Source organism: Hyla sarda, unplaced genomic scaffold (genome assembly GCF_029499605.1).
Source record: "Hyla sarda isolate aHylSar1 unplaced genomic scaffold, aHylSar1.hap1 scaffold_117, whole genome shotgun sequence".
Lineage (NCBI taxonomy): Eukaryota > Metazoa > Chordata > Amphibia > Anura > Hylidae > Hyla > Hyla sarda.
In genome coordinates, this window is record NW_026607792.1 from 406641 (window position 1) to 412707 (window position 6067).

At 53.7% G+C, this 6067-nt stretch overlaps 1 pseudogene; it reads right to left on the reverse strand.

Moving 5' to 3' along the window:
* Positions 1-5443: 5443 nt before the first annotated feature.
* LOC130302581 (U2 spliceosomal RNA) lies at positions 5444-5551 on the reverse strand (annotated as a pseudogene).
* Between the last annotated feature and the right edge of the window lie 516 nt (positions 5552-6067).

Sequence of the window (6067 nt, forward strand, 5' to 3'; positions counted from 1 at the left end):
GTCTTCCATACTGGTGGTGTCCGGGCCTGTATACACACAGCAGGCCTGCTCCACAAGGTCCAGCAGCAGCATACAGGGGAGTGAGAGAGGGGGAGGAGCTTCCTGTCTGCTCTTCCCAGTCTGCATAGCGCGGCCCCTGCGTGGTGACAGGGCTGCTGGCTGAAGATTTATTAAATAAAAGGATGCCGGAGTAAATGGCTCCGGGGGGCGGGGGGTGCAGCGGGGGCTCGGGCCCCTTACTGGTGAACTAGCTGTACCCCCCTGAGGGCCATGAGAGCTGCTAGTGACCTACTGCTGCTAGGGGGGGCACAAGGGGGGGGCCAATCATGATGTGGGGGGGGCCAATCATGATGTAGGGGGGGCCGTGGCCCCCTCTGCCCCCCCCCCCCTAGAGACGTCACTGGGCCGCCTGCAAGGGGTGGTTGAACGCAGCATCCATCCGGGTGCTGTCAAACTTGCTGTGGTCGGGGAGTATGCGGTGGTATGTGGCCTAATGCTCGCCTCTGGGGCCGGACCTGGAGAGGGCAGCGGGCCCCCTTTCACGCTGGGCCCCTGTTCCTGCTGCACAGTTCGTCTGTTTTCTCTCTGAGGTTTTTTTTTGTTGGGGGGGGGGGGCGGGGTTCAGGAGGTCTTTCAGCAGCCCTTTCTCCGATCAGCAGCTGTTTCTATAGCAGGCGACCAGCCCCAGCAGCCCTTTCTCTTAAAGTGGCAGAGGATCAGCAGGGGCTGGTCGGGCGCAGCGCTGGGGCTCGCCACCGGCAGGCAGGATGGAACCGGAACTGCTGTATTAAACTTCAATCCCGGCGGTCTTCCGGAGAGTGAGGAGCAACTTGCGCTAGTCGGGTCCCTGAGCGAGGCCCCCCATTAACGCGAGAACTGAGGCGGTGGCCTATTATGCTAGAGCCACCTCTGCTGTCAGTTGGCCAGCCTGCTGCAGTCAGCCCAGGAAGCCTCATTGCTTCCGGCACGGCCCGTCTTGCGGCCGGCCGTGCGACAACCACTGTCAGGGGCCGGTGCATTGCCGTGGAATGAGATTTGCCATAGAATGAGATGGTCCGCCTCCATCACATCCTATTGGCTCACTCTTGTCACGTGACATATTTAAACGTCACGCATCGATGCGCACAGTAGTGTCAGTTTGGCTATGACAGGGAGAGGATCTCCTCACCCTGTGATAGCTGAAGCTGTACGGAGCTCTCATGGCCTCTGTGGCCCGCCAGAAGTTCACACATGTACGTAGCTCATACGGCTGCCTCATATACATTTACTGTTGATCCACAGCGCTGTCATCAGTGTGCGTCCCCGAGAGCGCCCCACGCCCGCAGCTCTACTCCCCGTCCTCCGCCCCCCGCAGCTCTACTCCCTGTCCCGTTAACGCTCAGGGAGCGGGGAACAGAAAGTAGAGAATCAGGCGCAGGTCAAGTAATTCGCGTAGTGCTGCGCATGCGCAGTACTACTTTACCTGCGCCCGATGCTCTATTTTCTGTTCCCCGCTCCCTGAGCGTTAACGGGACGGGGAGTAGAGCTGCGGGGGACGGGGAGTAGAGCTGCGGGCGTGGGGCGCTCGTGGGGACGCACACTGATGACAGCGCCATCGGGCGTAGGAATCCCCATAGCGCTGTGGATCGCTCCCTGAGCGTTCACAGGGGACGGGGAGTAGAGCTGCGGGGGACGGGGTGTAGAGCTGCGTAGGACGGGGAGAAGAGCTGCGGGGGACGGGGAGTAGAGCTGCGGGGGACGGGGAGTAGAGATGCGGGGGACGGGGTGTAGAGATGCGGGGGACGGGGAGAAGAGCTGCGGGGGACGGGGAGTAGAGCTGCGGGGGGCGGGGGACGGGGAGTAGAGATGCAGGGGACGGGGAGTAGAGATGCGGGGGACGGGGTGTAGAGATGCGGGGGACGGGGAGAAGAGCTGCGGGGGACGGGGAGTAGAGCTGCGGGGGGCGGGGAGTACAGCTGCGGGGGACGGGGAGTACAGCTGCGGGGGGTCGGAGGACGGGGAGTAGAGCTGCGGGCGTGGGGCGCTCGCGGGGACGTACACTGATGACAGCGCCATCGGGCATCGGGATCCCGATAGCGCTGTGGATCAACAGTACATGTAATAATAGAGTAAATGTATATGAGCCAGCCGTATGAGCTGCGTACATGTGTGAACTTCTGTCGGCCCACAGAGGCCATGAGAGCTCCGTACAGCTTCAGCTATCACAGGGTGAGGAGATCCTCTCCCTGTGATAGCCAAACTGACACTACTGTGCGCATCGATGCGTGACGTTTAAATATGTCACGTGACAAGAGTGAGCCAACAGGATGTGATGGAGGCGGACCATCTCATTCTATGGCAAATCTCATTCCACGGCAATGCACCGGGCCAAGAAGTCTTCTTTAACATGGTGCGGCCGGTGCATTGCCATAGAATGAGATGGTCCGCCTCCATCACATCCTATTGGCTCATTCTTGTCACATGACATATTTAAACGTCACACATCGATGCGCACAGCAGTGTCAGTTTGGCTATCACAGGGAGAGGATCTCCTCTCCCTGTGATAGCTGAAGCTGCATGGAGCTCTCATGGCCTCTGTGGCCCGACAGAAGTTCACACATTTACGCAGCTCATACGGCTGGCTCATATACATTTACTGTTGATCCACAGCGCTATCGGGATCCCAATGCCCGAAGGCGCTGTCATCAGTGTGCGTCCCCGCGAGCGCCCCACGCCCGCAGCTCTACTCCCCCGTCCCCCTTAGCTCTACTCCCCGTCCCTTTGACGCTCAGGGAGCGGGGAACAGAAAGTAGAGCATCGGGCGCAGGTTAAGTTATTCGCGTAGTGCTGCACATGCGCAGTACTACTTTACCTGCGCCCGATGCTCTACTTTCTGTTCCCCGCTCCCTGAGCGTTAATGGGACGGGGAGTAGAGCTGCGGGCGTGGGGCGCTAGCGGGGACGCACACTGATGACAGCGCCATCGGGCATCGGGATCCCGATAGCGCTGTGGATCAACAGTACATGTAATAATAGAGTAAATGTATATGAGCCAGCCGTATGAGCTGCGTACATGTGTGAACTTCTGTCGGCCTACAGAGGCCATGCGAGCTCCGTACAGCTTCAGCTATCACAGGGTGAGGAGATCCTCTCCCTGTGATAGCCAAACTGACACTACTGTGCGCATCGATGCGTGGCGTTTAAATATGTCACGTGACAAGAGTGAGCCAATAGGATGTGATGGAGGCGGACCATCTCATTCTATGGCAAATCTCATTCCACGGCAATGCACCGGGCCAAGAAGTCTTCTTTAACATGGTGCGGCCGGTGCATTGCCATAGAATGAGATGGTCCGCCTCCATCACATCCTATTGGCTCACTCTTGTCACATGACATATTTAAACGTCACACATCGATGCGCACAGCAGTGTCAGTTTGGCTATCACAGGGAGAGGATCTCCTCTCCCTGTGATAGCTGAAGCTGCACGGAGCTCTCATGGCCTCTGTGGCCCGACAGAAGCTCACACATTTACGCAGCTCATACGGCTGGCTCATATACATTTACTGTTGATCCACAGCGCTATCGGGATCCCGAAGGCGCTGTCATCAGTGTGCGTCCCCGCGAGCGCCCCACGCCCGCAGCTCTACTCCCCTTCCCGTTGACGCTCAGGGAGCGGGGAACAGAAAGTAGAGCATCGGGCGCAGGTTAAGTTATTCGCGTAGTGCTGCACATGCGCAGTACTACTTTACCTGCGCCCGATGCTCTACTTTCTGTTCCCCGCTCCCTGAGCGTTAATGGGACGGGGAGTAGAGCTGCGGGCATGGGGCGCTAGCGGGGACGCACACTGATGACAGCGCCATCGGGCATCGGGATCCCGATAGCGCTGTGGATCAACAGTACATGTAATAATAGAGTAAGTGTATATGAGCCAGCCGTATCAGCTGCGTACATGTGTGAACTTCTGTCGGGCCACAGAGGCCATGAGCGCTCCGTGCAGCTTTAGCTATCACAGGGAGAGGAGATCCTCTCCCTGTGATAGCCAAACTGACACTGCTGTGCGCATCGATGCGTGACGTTTAAATATGTCACGTGACAAGAGTGAGCCAATAGGATGTGATGGAGGCGGACCATCTCATTCTATGAAAAAAATCTCGTTCTACGGCAATGCACCGGCCATTTGGCAGTCAAGGTGATCGGCCCACCGGGGATTTTCCCGGTATCCCAGTCCAGCCTTGACTCTGGCTGGGTGGCAGTCACCCACCAGTACACACAGCAGACCCTAAACCCATATCATTATTGCTAAGCAGGAAGATGGGAGTCCATTTCACTCTGATGGACCATTTATAAATGCAATCCATAACCTGGCTTTGGCAGGAACCCTTCTTACTCCTCCTACTTGCATTTGATACTGGGTTTAGGATCTGCATAGGAAACACACACAAGCACACACTTACCTTTGTTGCCTTCTGACGCCTCCTTGGCTGTCCCCAAACGGTATAAAACCATAAGCCACGGGAAGTTGTAAGGATAGAGGACATACCTGCATCCTATTGGACTCACTTGTCTTGGTTAAATCCAGCTTATTTGACAACCTATGGTGCTGCTGCTTCTGCTCATGGAAGTGCTGCTTCTGACAAGGCTGTTCTTTGGTGGTCCTAGGCGACATTACAATCTCCATGGTTACATACACATTTGCAACTCCAACAATACACACATATGCATGTATGTATGTATGTATGTGTATCTATCTATCTCTATATATATTTATCTCTCTCTCTCTCTCTGTATATATATATATATATATATATATATATATATATATATTTCTTTTAAATATATATATAGAGAGAGATAGAGATGGAAATACTTTTTTAAACATGTTTTCACCTTTTTCTACCTTCTTTTTTTTCTTCTCTCCATGTTTTCCTTCTTTCCTCCTTTTTTCCTATGCTGCTGCTTCTTATTTTTCTTCTTTTTCAGACCCTATCATTGCACTATTGCTTATTCAATACCACCAGCAGATGGAGACACTATATTGCAACATTAGTTGTGAGCAGCAGTTTGTACAAACAAATGCCTCATAGCTGATGTCCTATCCATTATTGCAATGGATGGCTGGCTGGCAACATTTGTTTTTATTATTCCAATACCACAGTACCAATGCATGGTCACTCAACAGCAATGACACCCCCATGTCAATTAACAAGATTCAGCTCCCACTACCTGAAAGACAGCTACCTATCATGTCATGTCCAACCTGCACAGGTGTGCAGGTTGCTGAGCTTATTCAATTAAAGAGGACATTCAGCAGCAGCAGCAGTCCTGTGCCTGGTCGCTCTAACAGGGGCCAGACACAAGCGGCACAACCTATTGTCTTTTGCCTGCAGTAAGGGCCCACTGGACTAGCCAGCAAGCAGCTGCAGCAGCAAATAAACAGGTAATCTTTCTTTCCAACACTGAAACCTGGTGGTGCACTTAATATATGCTACCAGATAGGGGACATATCAGATATTAAACTGATAAAAACAGACACCACATTTGATCTCAGCCAAAAAGAAGGACGAGAAGTGATAACTGTCAAAGGGGAGGAATCCCTTCACATGCACCATCACTACTTGTAGGAAGGGAGGCTGGCTGGCAGCCTCCCATACACACCCTGGCTGGGTGGCAGTCACCCACCAGTACACACAGCAGACCCTAAACCCATATCATTATCATTATTGCTAAGCAGGAAGATGGGAGTCCATTTCACTCTGATGGAGCATTTTTAAATGCAATCCATAACCTGGCTTTGGCAGGAACCTTTCTTTCGCCTCCTACTTGCATGTGATACTGGGTTTAGGATCTGCATAGGAAACACACACACACACACACAAGCACACACTTACATGTGTTGCCTGCTGACTCCTCCTTGGCTGTCCCCAAACGGTATAAAACCAACAGCCACGGGAAGCTGTAAGGATAGAGGACATACCTGCATCCTATTGGACTCACTTGTCTTGGTTAAATCCAGCTTATTTGACAACCTATGGTGCTGCTGCTTCTACTCATGGAAGTGCGGCTTCTGACAAGGCTGTTCTTTGGTGGG